Here is a 15,287-nt window from a genome sequence, read left to right on the forward strand (position 1 = left end):
CCAACATTTTTCCAAAACCATGTAACAGTACATGAGTAATCAATAAAAATCAAATAAGTAGTCAAACATATTGCATATAAATAATATATTTCATGGTATGAGAAACTATATTATTATATGTTTAGGAAAAAAAGTATACTAGAGTAGAAAGAGGCTTTTTGAAGTGATTTATTTTATTTAAAGGTGAATCTCCTTGGGTTTTTGCCCTAAAGTCTGAAATAAAAGCTGTTTACTACACTTACAATTCTACATATGAAAAGCTGTCCTGGGTTTATCTAGCAAAGACAGTACAACCAAATTACAAATAAACTGTAAACAAAATGTACAAATATAAAAAAGAGGAAATTTAAAAAAATAATTTGCAAGCAATTTGTGGATCGTAAAGAAAAATATACAAAATCCTTTGTATATTATAGAAACAAACAGAAAAATAGTGGACATAGAAATAGATTCAGAGAAACAAAAAACAATTGAGAAATCCATTGACAGAAATCATCAGGAAAAACAGATGCATCAAATCTCAAGGAAAAAGCTCAACTTTGAAAATGTTTCCCAACTTCTTTGATCAACTTATGTTTGAAGACAATGCAAATGAAATTAAAAAGACGGTTTTACTTTTCCCAAGTGGGAGACACGATGGCAAAATTATTCTCCATCAAAAAAAATTTAAAAACCAGAAAACCAACACAAACTTAAGACACCATTAAAAAAAATAGGTCTTGCTTGTGAAACATTCCTGTGAAAAATATTAAAAGGCAAAAATACATAGCAAAAACATTTTCATAGTGAGTGGCTAATAATCTTTAATATCCATAAATAACTGAAGAAGACTTATAAATCAGTAGGTACATATGATAATTTAAGAATAAAGGGTATAACATCCAATACACAAAAGAAGTATCCATGGCTAACTGGAGTGCACTATTTTTTTTTTTAATTTCAGAATTAGAGATGTGAAACTAAGACAAGTTTGATACAATCCTTACACTATCTGACAAAGGTTTTGTAGGTGATAACCAGTAGAGATGGTGTGACGATAGGGACATCTGCACACACCATCGTCAAAATAAACTGGGACAATTCTGGGGCAAATGGCGAACCAGGTCAAAAACTAGAAAAGGACTCATCTACATTGATCTAGACAATTTGAATACCAGAAATCTCTTCAAAAAAAAAAAGCAGATGAAGTTGACTCAAATTTGCCTTGTAATTCCTAACTCTAAAAAGTCAGAAGACACAATAGTTTAGACATTAGGGATTAGTTAAATTAATGTATTATATATCTATATAGAATAGTATATAATTGACAGTAAACGTCATATGATATAAATGATAAAATGACATGAGCAAATGTTCAGTGACTATTAATAACTATAAAATAGGCCGGGTGCAGTGGCTCATGCCTGTAATCCCAGAATTCTGGGAGGCCGAGGTGGGCAGATCACCTGAGGTCAGGAGTTTGAGACCAGCTTGGCCAGCGTGGTGAAACCCCACCTGTACTACAAATACACACAAAAAAATGAGCTGGGCATGGTGGTGCATGCCTGTAATCCCAGTTACTCAGGAGGCTGAGGCAGGAGAATTGCTCGAACCCAGGAGGCAGAGGTTGCAGTGAGCTGAGATCGTGCCACTGCACTCCCACCTGGGTGACAGAGCGAGACTCCATCTCAAATAATAATAATAATAATAATAATGTTACAGTGCAGTATGAACAAAAGACTGGCTTTATTACTTAACATTTGCTTCATTTAAACTGATATATAAAATATAAGTGCAAATAACCATTAAAATGCCAAGAGCGCAGGCACATTATTTATGATTCTGTGTTAAAAATTAAAAACAAAAACAAAACTAAAACCCTGAATGTTTCACAACAATTCACTTCAAAAACCAGTTGCTAGTCAGATTACCCTGAGAATGCTCTCATGTGTCAAAATAGCTGATACAAATATTCAAGAGCAAAAACATTGAAAACACCCAAGTTTCTCTACAGGGAATGCACAGGCCATTTTCTCTATACCAAGTTCATATGAAAATCTTGTGCTCAGTGTTTTAGAAGTTCCATACAATCTTGGAAGTAAAATCAGCAAACTAAAAATAAAATGAAGTCAAATATCTATTTCAGAAAACTGTGTACTTCCCTCCCTGCCCAATGGAATAACTCTGTACAGAGTTAATAGCAAGCACATGCTCATCTGAAAGCCTCTCATCCAGCTGACGTGGATGCCACTCTACTATGGACAATATACAGACAACCCATAGAGTGAGAAGCACTTACCAATGAATCCAGGTTGCTTAGGGTTTGCATTTGGCTTCGGCTTGGGTGAATTAGGAGGTGCTGGGTCATCTCTTTGTGACAATGAGAGTTGCAATTGTGACTGTCTTAGAGTAAAGAAAATGCAACATCAATTTGCATAGAGATGGCTGACAGATCAGGTAAAAGTTGGAGCTTGCTGCTTGTCATGGCAGGGATAACCATACACACAGCCTCCTGCCAACTTTCTTCCATCACTTCCAGCTACATTGTTTAACATCAAATTAAACTAAAGCAGCTGTCTAGCCCAGTGACAGAATTGGCAAGGTCCTGTGCAAAACAAAAATGTGGGACCCTCATCCCAACTGTATGAAGAAGAGCAACATGGTAACTACAGACCAGTAAACCAATATAGCACCTTTGTAAGCACAGCTCCCTGGGTGACTTCACAAGTCGCATGCCTGTGCGCCTCACATGGCCAAGAGAGTCACATTTGCCTTACATCATTCCAAAGACTAAACAAAAGCAAGTGAACTGGCAAAAAAAAAAAAAAAAAAAAGTCCAACAACATCAAAAACAGACAACAACATCACACTTACTCCCTAAGTTTCTATGGTGCAAACAAGTTCCATTGATCATTCTCAAGAGGTAAGTCTCTTGCAAATGATAATAATTGAGTGATAACAAGCAAGTCAGCAACAGCGGAGACTTTAAAGAGCTACTCACGATTTCCTCCACCATAAAAGGCATCTGCGAAGTCCAAGTCAGCCCCTACAAAAAGGAAATGGGCTGTTAACACCAAAGTTCTCAGAAATGAGGAAGGAATGAGCTCATAAACAGAGAAATCACCAGAGCCCCATGTGACTAAATACTTTTCTGAATATGACTCTCACCAGGATCTCATTAGAAAAAGCAAATTCCTGACCATTTTCACATCACTCTTCTCTCACATGAACAGATTAGAGATCAGAAGGTCGGGGTGTGGGGCCGGGGGGAAGAGAGAAAGAGAAAGAGAAAAAAGAGATAGACACAAAGAGAGAAAGAAATTCATAAATCAATTCTGCTCCCGGACTGAGTAGGAACTCCAACTTTGCCTGCACACTGTTTGCTCCTGTTTATTCCCATCCCATCATCATCTCGTTCGACACCCCCAACGCCTTCTGTGAGGGAGACCCGAAGAGGTGAGGAAGAATGACTGTGATCAGATTTGGGCTAGAGAGCGTCTAAAAAGTGGGTCTACCCACCAGGTATGTTCTTGATCATTTCAGAGGCTGCCTTCCAGTTCTAAGCTTTTCAAATGCTAATTAAGGTAGAGCAACTGTTTTTGTTTTGTTTTGAGACAGGGTCTTCCTCCGTCACCCAGGTTGGAGTGCAGTGGTCTGACCACAGCTCACTGCAGGATCCGCCTCCTGGCTTCAAGCAATCCTCCTGCCTCAGCCTCCCAAGCAGGTGGGACAGGAGGTATGTGCCACCACGCCTGCTAATTTTTTATTTCATTTTAGAGACGGGGTCTTGCTATGTTGCCCAGGCCGGTCTTGAACTCCTGGGCTTGAAAGATCCTCCCATCTTAGCCTCTCAGAGTGCTGGGATTATATGTGTGAACCTCTATTCCTGGCCATCAGGAGCTTTTTACATGGGGAAGGGGAAAAAAGGAGGCTTAAATGAAGGAAACATGAGGGGCTACTTTGAATCCAACACTTTTCAACACCATGTAACAACAGTACATTAGTAATCACTAAAAAACTGATGATTTTTCCAATATATTGTGTATAAAGAAAGAAGAAGTCTCACGGGATGAGAACCTATATATTATATGTTTAGAAAATAAAGTATACTAGAATAGAAAGATCTTCTTGAAATGAATATCTGGTTTTGCAAAGACAATTTATTTTATTTAAAGGTGAACCTCTTTAGGTTTTTGCCTTGAAATCAGGAATAAAAAAATGTCTCCTCTCTTCACTCATACTTAAAGCCATCATGTGTTCTCCAGCAAAGCCAATTCAATAAAAATACGAATGCACGCTGAAGACAACGAAAAAACACAGAAAAGCAGACAATTTTTAAAAATCACTTACAAATCATATGTCGGTCTTCTTAGAAATACAAGAAATGGAGAGAGAACAATTGGAGTTCATAAGGTTCATCATTCAGTGGAGAGTAAGAGAGAATGCACAAAAATGCTGCTATAGTTCAGAAATAGAGAGAAAAACAGCACACATAAAAATGTATTCAGCAAAACAAATCAATACTGACGGGAAAACACCTTAGAAATCCATTTAAAGAAATCACCAGGAGAAAAAGGCACACAGAAGAATTTGAGTCCCAATGAAAATGCTCGGTTTTACAAATATTTTAGCATTCTATAAATCAATTCATAGTTGTAAGTAATTCAAAAGAAAAGAAAAAGATGGTTTTCTTTTTCCCAAGAGGGAAGAGAGAGAGTGATAAAATGGTTCTGAAGTTAAAAGGAAAAACATGGTACACAAAGGTGGAAACTCACACCAATCTAAGACAACATTAAAAAGAAAAATTCAAGTCTTGCTTGTAAATGGTTCTGTTCAAAATGTTTTCAGAGGCAACAATAAAGTGGAAACACATTTTCATAATATACTGGGCAACGTTAATTGTCTATAAGTAATTCAAAAATGACTAGAAATCAGGGAGGACATACTAGAACAGAAGAATAAAAGCCACACTATGCCATACACAGAAGAAGTGTCCACAGCCCACTGACGCATTGTTTTTGTTTCCAGTTTCAGAATTAAAGACATGAAACTAAGACAAGGTTAGCATGACATTTTGCACTATTGGACAAAGATGTTTTGGTGAACACCACTATCGGAGATGGTGTGAGGAAAGGGTCATTTGCGCACCCCGCTGCCATCAAAATAAATTGGTGCAATTCTGAGGCAATTTCAAAACCATGTCAGAAGCTACCAATGTACTCACAAACATTGATCTAAACAACTTGCACTCTAGAAACATATCTTCAAACATAAAGGAAAGTGCATGAAGGGCAGTCACATTTGCTTTGTAATTTATAATTCCAAAACATCAGAAGAAACATAACTTCAGAATTAGGGATTAAAGAAACCAAAGTATGTAATTAAGTATGTAGTATAATTGTAGTATAATAATGTAAAGTCATATGATACAAATGATTAAATGACACAAGAAAATGTTCAAGGAATATTCTTATGCCAATAATAACATTACCAGCAAAAAACCATAAAAATGTCAACAGGATTTAGACCATCTTGATAATGTTCTGTGTTAAAAATTAAACAAACATGTAAAGAAAAACACTCAGTAAAAATCTAATTATTTAAAACAAGTTGGCTTCCCCATAGGAAACACAGAGATGGTTTTCCCCATAGCAAGTCTACATCTAAAAGCTCTTATTTAGTTATCTGGAAGTTCCGTTTATCTTTGAAGTGACATCAAGAAAAGAAAAATAAAATCCAAACCGAAAACTATTTTTGAAATCTAGGTTTTCCACTACTTGAGCACTGCAATCACCTTGTAATTCAACAGCAGGAACAGGCTCACCTGAAATCTCCTCTTCTCAGATGACATGAACATCACTGCCAGGTAAACGACATAGAGACCACCCGGAGGGTTAGAGGCTCTTATCAGTGAAACCAGGTCGGTTGGGGCTTGGATCTGGCTTTGGTTTGGGGGATCAGGCGGTGCTGGGTCACCTGTTTGTAAAACATGAGAGTTGCGATCATCAGTGCCTTGCAGTCAAAAAAAAAAAAATGAAAAATCAATTTCCATAGCGACCAGAAAAATGAAAAATCAATTTCGATAGCGACCAGAAAAGAAAATGAAAAATCAATTTCGATAGTGACCAGAAAAGAAAATGAAAAATCAATTTCAATAGCAACCACAAAAGAAAATGAAAAAATCAATTTCCATAGTGGCCAGAAAAGCAAATGAAAAATCAATTTGCATAGAGACTGTTCACTAAACAGGTAAAAAGTGGCCCTTGTTTTTGTCATGGTGGGGATGTCCATACACACAGCCTCTTGCCAATTCCCTTCCATCATCTTCCAGCTACAGGATTTAAGTATTTTCAAGTATTTTCAAAGAAAACTAAGCCAGGTGTCCAGACCACCTCCAGAATTTGAGAGGTCCTGTGCAAAATGAAAACGCAAGACTCACTGTTCCCATTTTATGAAGAATTTCGAGATGGCAGCTACAGAGTAATACACCAATATAGTGCCCTTGTATGCACAGGTCCCTGTGTGCACAGGTCACATGCCCATGAAGTCTGACCCGGCCAGGGAAGTGACATTTGCCTTATATCATTCCAGAAACTGTAACAATTTTAAAATAAAAGCCAGCATACTGGTGGAAAAAAGAATCCAACAACAACAAGAATAAATCACAACAACGCAAATATTTCCAATATTTCCACTGTATAAACCCAATCCATGGTCATGCAAAAGAGATAAGTCTTTTGGAAATGACAGTAATTTGGTGACAGTAAGCAAGTCGGTAACCAGACTTAAAAAGAGTTACTCACGGTCTCCTCCACCACCAAAGGCATCTGCTAAGTCAAAGTCAGCCCCTAAAGGAGGGAAACGGTCTGTTACTTCTCAAGTTCTGAGGAAGGAATGACTTCAGAAACAGATGGAGAAGTCACCAGAGACCCACATGACTAAAGACTTTCTGAATATCACACTGACCAGGATGTCATTTGAAAAAGTAAATTCCTGACCATTTTCACATCATTCTTCCTTCAGATGACAAGAGTAAGAGATGAGAGCAAGAGAGAGAGGGAGAGAGAAATAATGTCCTTTGTAAATCAACTGTGCTGCCTGGACCCAACTGGGACTCAGAATCTATCTGCACACAACTCTCTCTGATTGATTCCCCATTATCTCCTCCCAGGTCCGCAACACCTGACCTGGTAAGCGGACCGTAAGAGGTAGGGCAGGTGACTGTGATCTCATCTGATCCGTGACTGACAGATTCTGATCTGTGTCTGAAAAGTGGCTCTACCCACCCAGTTGGGCTCCATAAACTAATGTGACATTCATGCTAGTTTCAAAGCCAGCCTTCTAGGTTTCTTTGTTTTGTTTTTGTATTTTTTTTTTTTTGAGATGGAGTTTTGCTCTTTTGCCCAGGCTAGAGTGCAGTGGTGCAATCTCAGCTCACTGCAACCTCCGCCTCCCGGGTTCAAGCCATTCTCCTGCCTCAGCCTCCCAAGTAGCTGGGATTACAGGCGCACGCCACCACACCTGGATAATTTTTGTATTTTTAGCAGAGGCGGGGTTTCTCCATGTTGGTCAGGCTGATCTTGAACTCCTGACCTCAAGTGATCCAGTCGCCTCAGCCTCCTAAGGTGCTGGGATTACAGGCGTGAGCCACCTTACCCGGCCCAGCCTTCTAGTTCTAAGCTTTTCAAATCCCAATTAAGGTCGAGGCACATTTTATATTGGGAGTGATCAAGGAGGCTCAAATGAAAGAAACATGAGGGGCTACATCAAAATGAATCTTTTTTTTCAAAACCATATGAAAATACACAAGTAATGAATAAAAAGCACATGATTTTTCACATATATTGTATAGAAAGGAATAAGAAATCTCATAGCATAAGAACGTATGTGTTCAGGAAAAAAAGCATACTAGAAGAGAAAGACACTTCTTGAAATGATTTATTTTATTTAAAGGTAAATCTCTTTGGGGTTTTGCCCTAATGTCTGGAAAAAAGCTGTCTACCGTATTTACAACTCCATGTATTAAAAGTTGTCCTGAGTTTTCTAGCAAAGGCAATAGAACTGAATTACAAATAAACTGTAAAGAGAACATATAAATCCAGGAACGGGGAAAATTTTTAAAACCCATTACCAAATAATATGACAGACTTCTTAGAAAAGGTCAGAAATGACGAGAAAAAAATTGGATTTTAACAAAGGGTCATCATTTCATAGATAGTAAAAAAATACATACACAATCGTTTCTACGTGACAGAAATAAACAGAAAAATAGTGGACACGAAAATGGATTCAGAGTAACAAAAACAAGGAAAAAACACTTTAGAAACCCATTGACGGAAACAAGAGAAAGAGACAAATCTAATCTCAAAGAAAAAGCTCAGGCCAGGCACAGTGGCTCACACCTGTAATCCCAGCACTTTGAGAGGCTGAGGTGGGCAGATCACCTGAGGTCAGGGGTTCAAGACCAGCCTGGCTAACATGGCGAAATCTCGTCTCTACTCAAAATACAAGAATTTGCCTAGCATTGTGGTGCATGTCTGTAATCCTAGCTACTTGGGAGGCTGAGGCACAAGAATCGCTTGAACCCAGGAAGTGGAGGCTGCAGTGAGCCAAGATCACGCCACTTGAGGGTCTGTCTCAAAAAACAAAACAAAACAAAAAAAAGAAAAAGCTCAACATTGAAAACGCATTACCATTCCTTGAATCAACCTATGATTATAAACAATTTCAAACGAAATTAAAAAGAAGGTTTTACTTCTCCCAAGAGAAGAGACAACAGCAAAATGATTCCCAATTTAAATGGAAAAGAAAAAGTTACATGAAGCAGGATACCCACACAAACGTAAGACACCATTAAAAAAAATAAACATACTGCTTGTAAAACATTCCTGTTAAAAATATTCAAAGGCAAAAATAAAGTGCAAAACCATTTTCATAATAAGTGGCTGGTAATCTTTTATATCGATAAATCACTGAAGAAGGCTTATACATCAGTAGGTAGTGAGGCCGAGACAGGCGGAACAAATGAGGTCAGGAGTTGGAGACCAGCCTGGCCAACATGGTGAAACCCCGTTTCTACTAACAATACAAAACTGAGCCGGGCCTGGTGGCGGGCACCATGAATTGAAGGATAAAGGCCAAAGCATCCAATACACAGAAGAAGCAGTCTCCATGGCCCATTGGGATGCATTATGCTTTGTACATTTCAGAACGAGAGATGTGAAACTAAGACTAGTGTGATATAATAATGACACTATTCGACAAAGGTTTTGTAGGTGATCATTGCTACTGGAAAAGGTTTGAAGACACAGATATTTGCAGATACCCTGGTATCAAATCAAACTGGTGCGATTCTGGGGCAAGCAAACAACCAGGTTAAAAGCTATAAAAGTAGTCATATGCATTGATCTAGACAATCTGAATACCAGAAATCTCTTCAAAGGAATGAAAAAGAATAGATAAAGTTGACTCAAATTGGCTTTGTAATTCATAATTCTAAAATGTCAGAGGACACGTTTTCAACGTTAGGGATTAAAGAAATTAATGGGCCGGGCGCGGTGGCTCAAGCCTGTAATCCCAGCACTTTGGGAGGCCGAGACGGGCGGATCACGAGGTCAGGAGATCGAGACCATCCTGGCTAATATGGTGAAACCCCGTCTCTACTAAAAATACAAAAAACTAGCCGGGCGAGGTGGTGGGCGCCTGTAGTCCCAGCTACTCGGGAGGCTGAGGCAGGAGAATGGCGTAAACCCGGGAGGCGGAGCTTGCAGTGAGCTGAGATCCGGCCACTGCACTCCAGCCTGGGCGACAAAGCGAGACTCCGTCTCAAAAAAAAAAAAAAAAAAAAAAAAAAAAAAAAAAAAAAAAAAAAAAAAAAAAAAAAAAAAAAAAAAAAAAAAAAAATTAATGTATTTTATTATATACTTAGATAGAATAGTATTTGTCAGTAAATGTCATATGATAGAAATGAGAAAACGACATGAGAAAACGTGAATAAATATTCTTATTAATAAGTATAAAATAATGTTACAATAAACAACATAGAGACCACCCGTAGGGTTAGAGGCTCTTACCAGTGAAACCAGGTCAGTTGGGGTTTGGATCTGGCTTTGGTTTGGGGGGATCAAGGGGTGCTGGGTCACCTGTTTATAAGACATGAGAGTTGCGATCATCAGTGCCTGTAGTCAAGAAAATGAAAAATCAATTGCCACAGCGACCAGAAAATGAAAAATCAATTTCAATAGCGACCAGAAAAGAAAATGAAAAATCAATTTTGATAGCAACCAGAAAATGAAAAACCAATTTCGATAGCGACCAGAAAAGCAAATGAAATATCAATTTGCATAGAGACTGTTCACTAAACAGGTAAAAATTGACCCCTGTTTTTGTCATGGTGGGGATGCCCATACTCGTAGCCTCCTGCCAATTCCCTTCTGTCATCTTCCAGCTACAGGATTTAACTTCAAGTATTTTCAAAGAAAACTAAATCAGGCGTCCAGACCACCTCCAGAATTTGGGAGGTCCTGTGCAAAATGAAAATGTGCGACCCATTGTTCCAGCTTTATGAAGAACTTGAAGATGGCAGCAATACAGCAATAAACCGTGGCACCCTTGTGAGCACAGGTCCCTGTGTGACTGCACAGGTCATATGCCCATGAGGCCTGACCTGGTCAGGGGAGTCACATTTGCCTTACATTGTTCCAAAGACTGTAACCATTTTAAAATAAAAGCCAGCATACTGGCTGGGCGTGATGGCTCGCATCTATAATCCCAGCACTTTGGGAGGCCAAGGTGAGTGCACAGCTTGAGTTTAGGAGTTTGAGACCAGCCTGGTCCACCTGGCAAAACCCAGCCCTTACCAAAAGACAAAAATTAGCCGGGCATGGTAGTGGGCGCCTGTAATCCCAGCTGCTGGGGAGGCTGAGGCCTGAGAATCGCTTAAGCCCAGGAGGCGGAGGTTGCAGTGAGCTGAGATCGCACCACTGCACTCCAGCCTGGGCCACAGAGTTAGACTCTGAAACTACACTTAAAAAAAAAAAAAAAAAAAAAAAGCCAGCATACCGGTAAAAAAATAATAATAATAATCAAAAATGCAACAACAAAAATAAACAACACATGTACTTCCTCTGTTTCCACTGTCCAAACTCAATTCATTTATCATGCAAAAGAGATGTCTCGAAAATGATAATAATTCGATGATAATCAGCAAAGCCAGCAACAGAGGAGACTTTAAAAACTTCCTGTTTCCTCCATCACGAAAGGCATCTGCTAACTCAAATCAGCCCCTAAAGGAGGGAAATAAGCTGTTAATACCAACGTTCTAAGGAATGAGGAAGGAATGACCCCAAAACAGGCGGAGAACACACCACGGCCCCACATTTCTAACCACTTCAGAAAAAGTGAATTCCTATTTTCACATCACTCTTCCCTCAGGTGAAAACAGTAAAAGATGAGCATGAGACAGAAAAAGAGGGAGTAAGAGAGAGAGAGACAGACATAGAGAGACGGAGAGAGAGAGAGGGGATGAGAGAGAGGCGGGAGAGAGAGAAGAGAGAGGAGAGAGAGAGAAGAGAGAGGAGAGAGAGAATAGAGGGGAGAAAGACACAGGAGAGAGAGAGCGGAGAGAGGAGACGAGAGAGAGGAGAGGAAGGAAAGAGGAGAGAGGAGAGAAGAAAGAGAGGAGAGAGATGAGAGAGAAAGGAGAGAGAGAAGAGGGGAGAGAGAGGAGAGAGAGGGGAGAGAGGGAGAGAGGAGAGAGATAGGTGAGAGAAAGGAGGAGAGAGATGAGAAGGAAAGAGGAGAGAGAAAAGAGAGAGAAAGGAGAGAGAGGAGAAAGGAAAGAGGAGAGGAGAAAGAGGAGAGTGAGGAGAGAGAGAAGAGAGAGAGAGGAGAAAGAGGAGAGAAGAGAGAGGAGAGTGAGGAGAGAGAGATGAGAGAGAAAGAAGAGAGAAGGAAGTAGAGAGAGGGGAGAGAGAGAGAGAGGGAGGGGGGAGACAGAGAGGAGAGAGAGGAGAGAGAGGGAAGGGGGAAAGAGAGGAGAGAGAGAGAGAGAGGGAGGGGGAGAGAGAGGAGAGAGAGAGAGAGGAGAGAGAGAGAGAGAGAGAGGAGAGAGAGAGAGAGAGAGAGAGAGGGGAGAGAGAGAGAGAGAGGAGGGGGGAGAGAGAGAGGAGAGGGGAAGAGAGAGAGAGAGAGGGGGGAGAGAGGGGGGGGGAGAGAGAGTAGAGAGGGGGGAGAGAGGAGAGAGAGGGGGAGACAGAGAGAGGAGAGGGGGAGAGAGAGTAGAGAGGGAGGAGAGAGGAGAGAGGGGGGAGACAGAGAGAGGAGAGAGGGAAGAGAGAGGAGAAAGAGAAGAGAGACGGGGAGAGGAGAGAGAGAGAGGAAAGAGAAGAGAGGAGAGAGAATAGAGAGCGAGAAAGGAGAGAGAGCACGAGAGAGGAGAGAGAGAAAAAATGTATTAAATCAATTGTGCCACCAGTACCAGGTTGGAATTCCAACTCTCCCTGCACACAAGTCCCTCCTGCTGATTCCTCATCCCACCATCCTCTCCTCTCACGTCCCCAACAGCTTTTTTGAGGGAGACCCTAAGAGGTGGAGACAGATGACTGTCATCACATTTAGGCTAGAGGGTGTCCAAGAAGTGGCTTTCCCAACCCAGCTATGCCCCACAAACTGATGTGACCATTTACCATGATGTCAGAGGGGCCATCTAGTTTCAAGCTTTTCAAATCCCAACTACAGTTGAGGCACTTTTCAATTGGGAAGGGCGAATAAGGAGGCTTCCATGAAGGAAACTCGAGGGGCTACACGGAAACCAACACTCCTGCAAATCATCGTTATTGATGCAAGTATGGTGGTCCCTGTCGCCCTATCTCCTGTCTGCCTGTTACATGCCTTTCTTCTCCAGGAAACAGAATTCTTAGGCCACCAGAACTCCCTTGGATGTATTGTCCTGACCCCAAGCACACCGTAGGTGCAAAGAAAGGAAGGAACGCATGAAGGATGAAGAAATGAATTCGGAGAGAGACAAGAAAAAACCCTTTCTGCAAGTGGCTTGGGAACAAATGCAGCCAATAAAACCCGACAGAGCCATCATGTCTATGGTGGTAGCCTGCCAGGAAGAAGGAAGGACAGTTAAGAAGAAAAGAGAAAATACCCAGTAGCAGGATTGCTGGGTCAAATGGTAGTTGTACTCTCAGTTCTTTAAGGAACTTCCATACTGTTTTCCATAGTGGAAAAGAAGTCATCCTATGAAAAAAATACCTGCACACGCATTTTAAAAGCAGCACAATTTGCAATTGCAAAAATGTGGAACCCACCAAAATGCTCATCAATCAACAAGTGGGTAAAGAAACTGTGGTATGTATATACAAAGGAATACTACTCAGCCATGAAAAGGAATGTCATTCGCAGCGACCTGGATGGGATTGGAGTCTATTATGCTAAGTGAAGTAAGTCAGGAATGAAAAACCAAACATTGTGTGTTCTCACTCACATGTGGGAGCTAAGCTGTGAGGATGCAAAGGCATAAGAATGACACAATGGACTTTGGGGAATCACGGGGAAAGGGTGGGAAGGAGGTGAGGAATAAAAGACTACCAATAGTGTGCCGTGTATACCGCTCGGGTGATGGGTGCACCAAAATCTCACAAACCATCACCAAAGACCTTCCTCATGTAACCACACACCATGTGTTCCCCAATAACCTATGGAAATAAAAAAATTAATTTAAAAAAATCTGGGAGGCCAAGGCAGGTGGATCAGTTGAGGTCAGCAGTTCAAGACCAGCCTGGCCAACATGGTGAAACCCTGTCTCTACTAAAAATACAAAAATTAGCCGGGCGTGGTGGTGGGCACCTTTAATCCCAGCTACTTGGGAGGCTGAGGCAGGAGAATCCCTGGAACCCAGGAGGTGTAGAGTGCAGTGAGCCCAGATTGCGCCACTGCACTCCAGTCTGGGCAACGGAGCAAGACTCTGTCTCAAAATAAATAAATTAAATAAATAAAAAATAAAGAAAACGGAAAAACATGAAGCCCTGTTCGGAACCTCCCCTGCAGGCTGCCAGCTCCTCTAAGGTTCCCCCTATGGAGCAGGCCTCACTGTCTCTAATCTCTACCAATTGAAAGCACAATTTCTAGGATGCCCAGGGCACATTTTTTGAAATGTGGAAAGCCATTAGCAATTCCTCCTTAAACATAGAGGGTCGGACTCCTAAGAAATGCTCTAGGCTGAGTTACATACTATTAAGAAGAAATTTTGCTGAGCAAACCTGGCCTCCTCTGTCTTCCCCAGAGCCGGGCATGCAGGCTTTTAATCCTAAATATATTCAGCCCTGGTAAGTGTGGGTGGAGGATTACCCAGATGCCGAGGCAAGAAACTGAAGACACAAACTGTTTCAGTGTAATAAAGAAAACGGTTAGAATAAGAATAGTTGTAATATAAATTAGATATAGAGATGATCATGGACATTATCAATCACTAGTATAAATATTACTAATCATTAGCTTTTAATATTACTCTTTGTTGTATTACTCATATAACCAAGGAATAACCGGCGGGTATAGGGTCAGGTGCTGAAGGGACATTGTGACAAGTGACCTAGAAGGCAAGAGGTGAGCCCTCTATCACACCCGCATAAGGGTCGCTTGAGGGTTCCTTGGTCAAGCGGTAATGCCAGTGCCTAGGAAGGCACCTGTTACTTAGCAGACCACGAAAAGGAGTCTCCTTTCCTTTAGGAGCCAGGGAACACTGCTCCACCAGCTTCTTGTGGAAGGCTGGATATGATCCAGGCCTGCCCGCAGTCATCGGCCTAAGCCCCCTCCTGTGGTGCTGTGCTTCAGCGCTCCTTGTCCACTTTCACGTTCCTCCCATACTCCAGGTTCCTCTTTAAAGTTCTTAGAAGATAGTGGTAGAAGAAATAGTGAAAATCTTAAAGTCTTTGATCTTTATGATAAGTGTATAGAAGAAAACGTTGACGTATGCTGCCTTCCCTCTCTGCTACTTGACCTCATCAATCACTTGGATGACTCACCCTCCTCACCCTGCCCCCTTGTCTTGTATACAACAAATTATCAGCGCCCAACCATTCAGGGCCGCTACCACTACCGGTCTCGGTGTCTTGGTGGTAGTGGTTCCCTGGGCCCAGCTGTTTTCTCTTTATCTATGTGTCTTTTGTCTTTATTTCTTATGATCTCTCGTCTCCACACACGGGGGAACACCCGCCAAGCCCTGTAGGGCTGGACCCTACAGGTAAGGCCAGTCCAGACACGACACTGCCTGCAAGCCGGTCTAATTAAAAGCCTGACTAGGC

General features: G+C 41.1%; 1 long non-coding RNA gene across 9 annotated transcripts in view; it reads right to left on the minus strand.

The window, feature by feature from the left end:
* The window catches only part of LOC126946843 (uncharacterized), a 55,253-nt gene that overhangs the window by 37,670 nt on the left and 2,296 nt on the right, over nucleotides 1-15,287 (minus strand). For 7 of the 9 annotated variants that reach the window (XR_007722771.1, XR_007722770.1, XR_007722767.1 and 4 more), the window contains exons 2-6: nucleotides 10,053-10,121; nucleotides 6,783-6,827; nucleotides 5,804-5,955; nucleotides 2,981-3,025; nucleotides 2,279-2,382 (exon numbers count right to left, since the gene is read on the minus strand). This is a non-coding gene — a long non-coding RNA (uncharacterized LOC126946843). Of the gene's footprint in view, nucleotides 1-2,278; nucleotides 2,383-2,672; nucleotides 2,789-2,980; nucleotides 3,026-5,803; nucleotides 5,956-6,782; nucleotides 6,828-10,052; nucleotides 10,122-15,287 lie in introns of all 9 variants that reach the window. The other 2 variants (XR_007722773.1, XR_007722772.1) reach the window with 2 other exon arrangements.

Source organism: Macaca thibetana, chromosome X (assembly GCF_024542745.1).
Source record: "Macaca thibetana thibetana isolate TM-01 chromosome X, ASM2454274v1, whole genome shotgun sequence".
NCBI classification, from domain to species: domain Eukaryota; kingdom Metazoa; phylum Chordata; class Mammalia; order Primates; family Cercopithecidae; genus Macaca; species Macaca thibetana.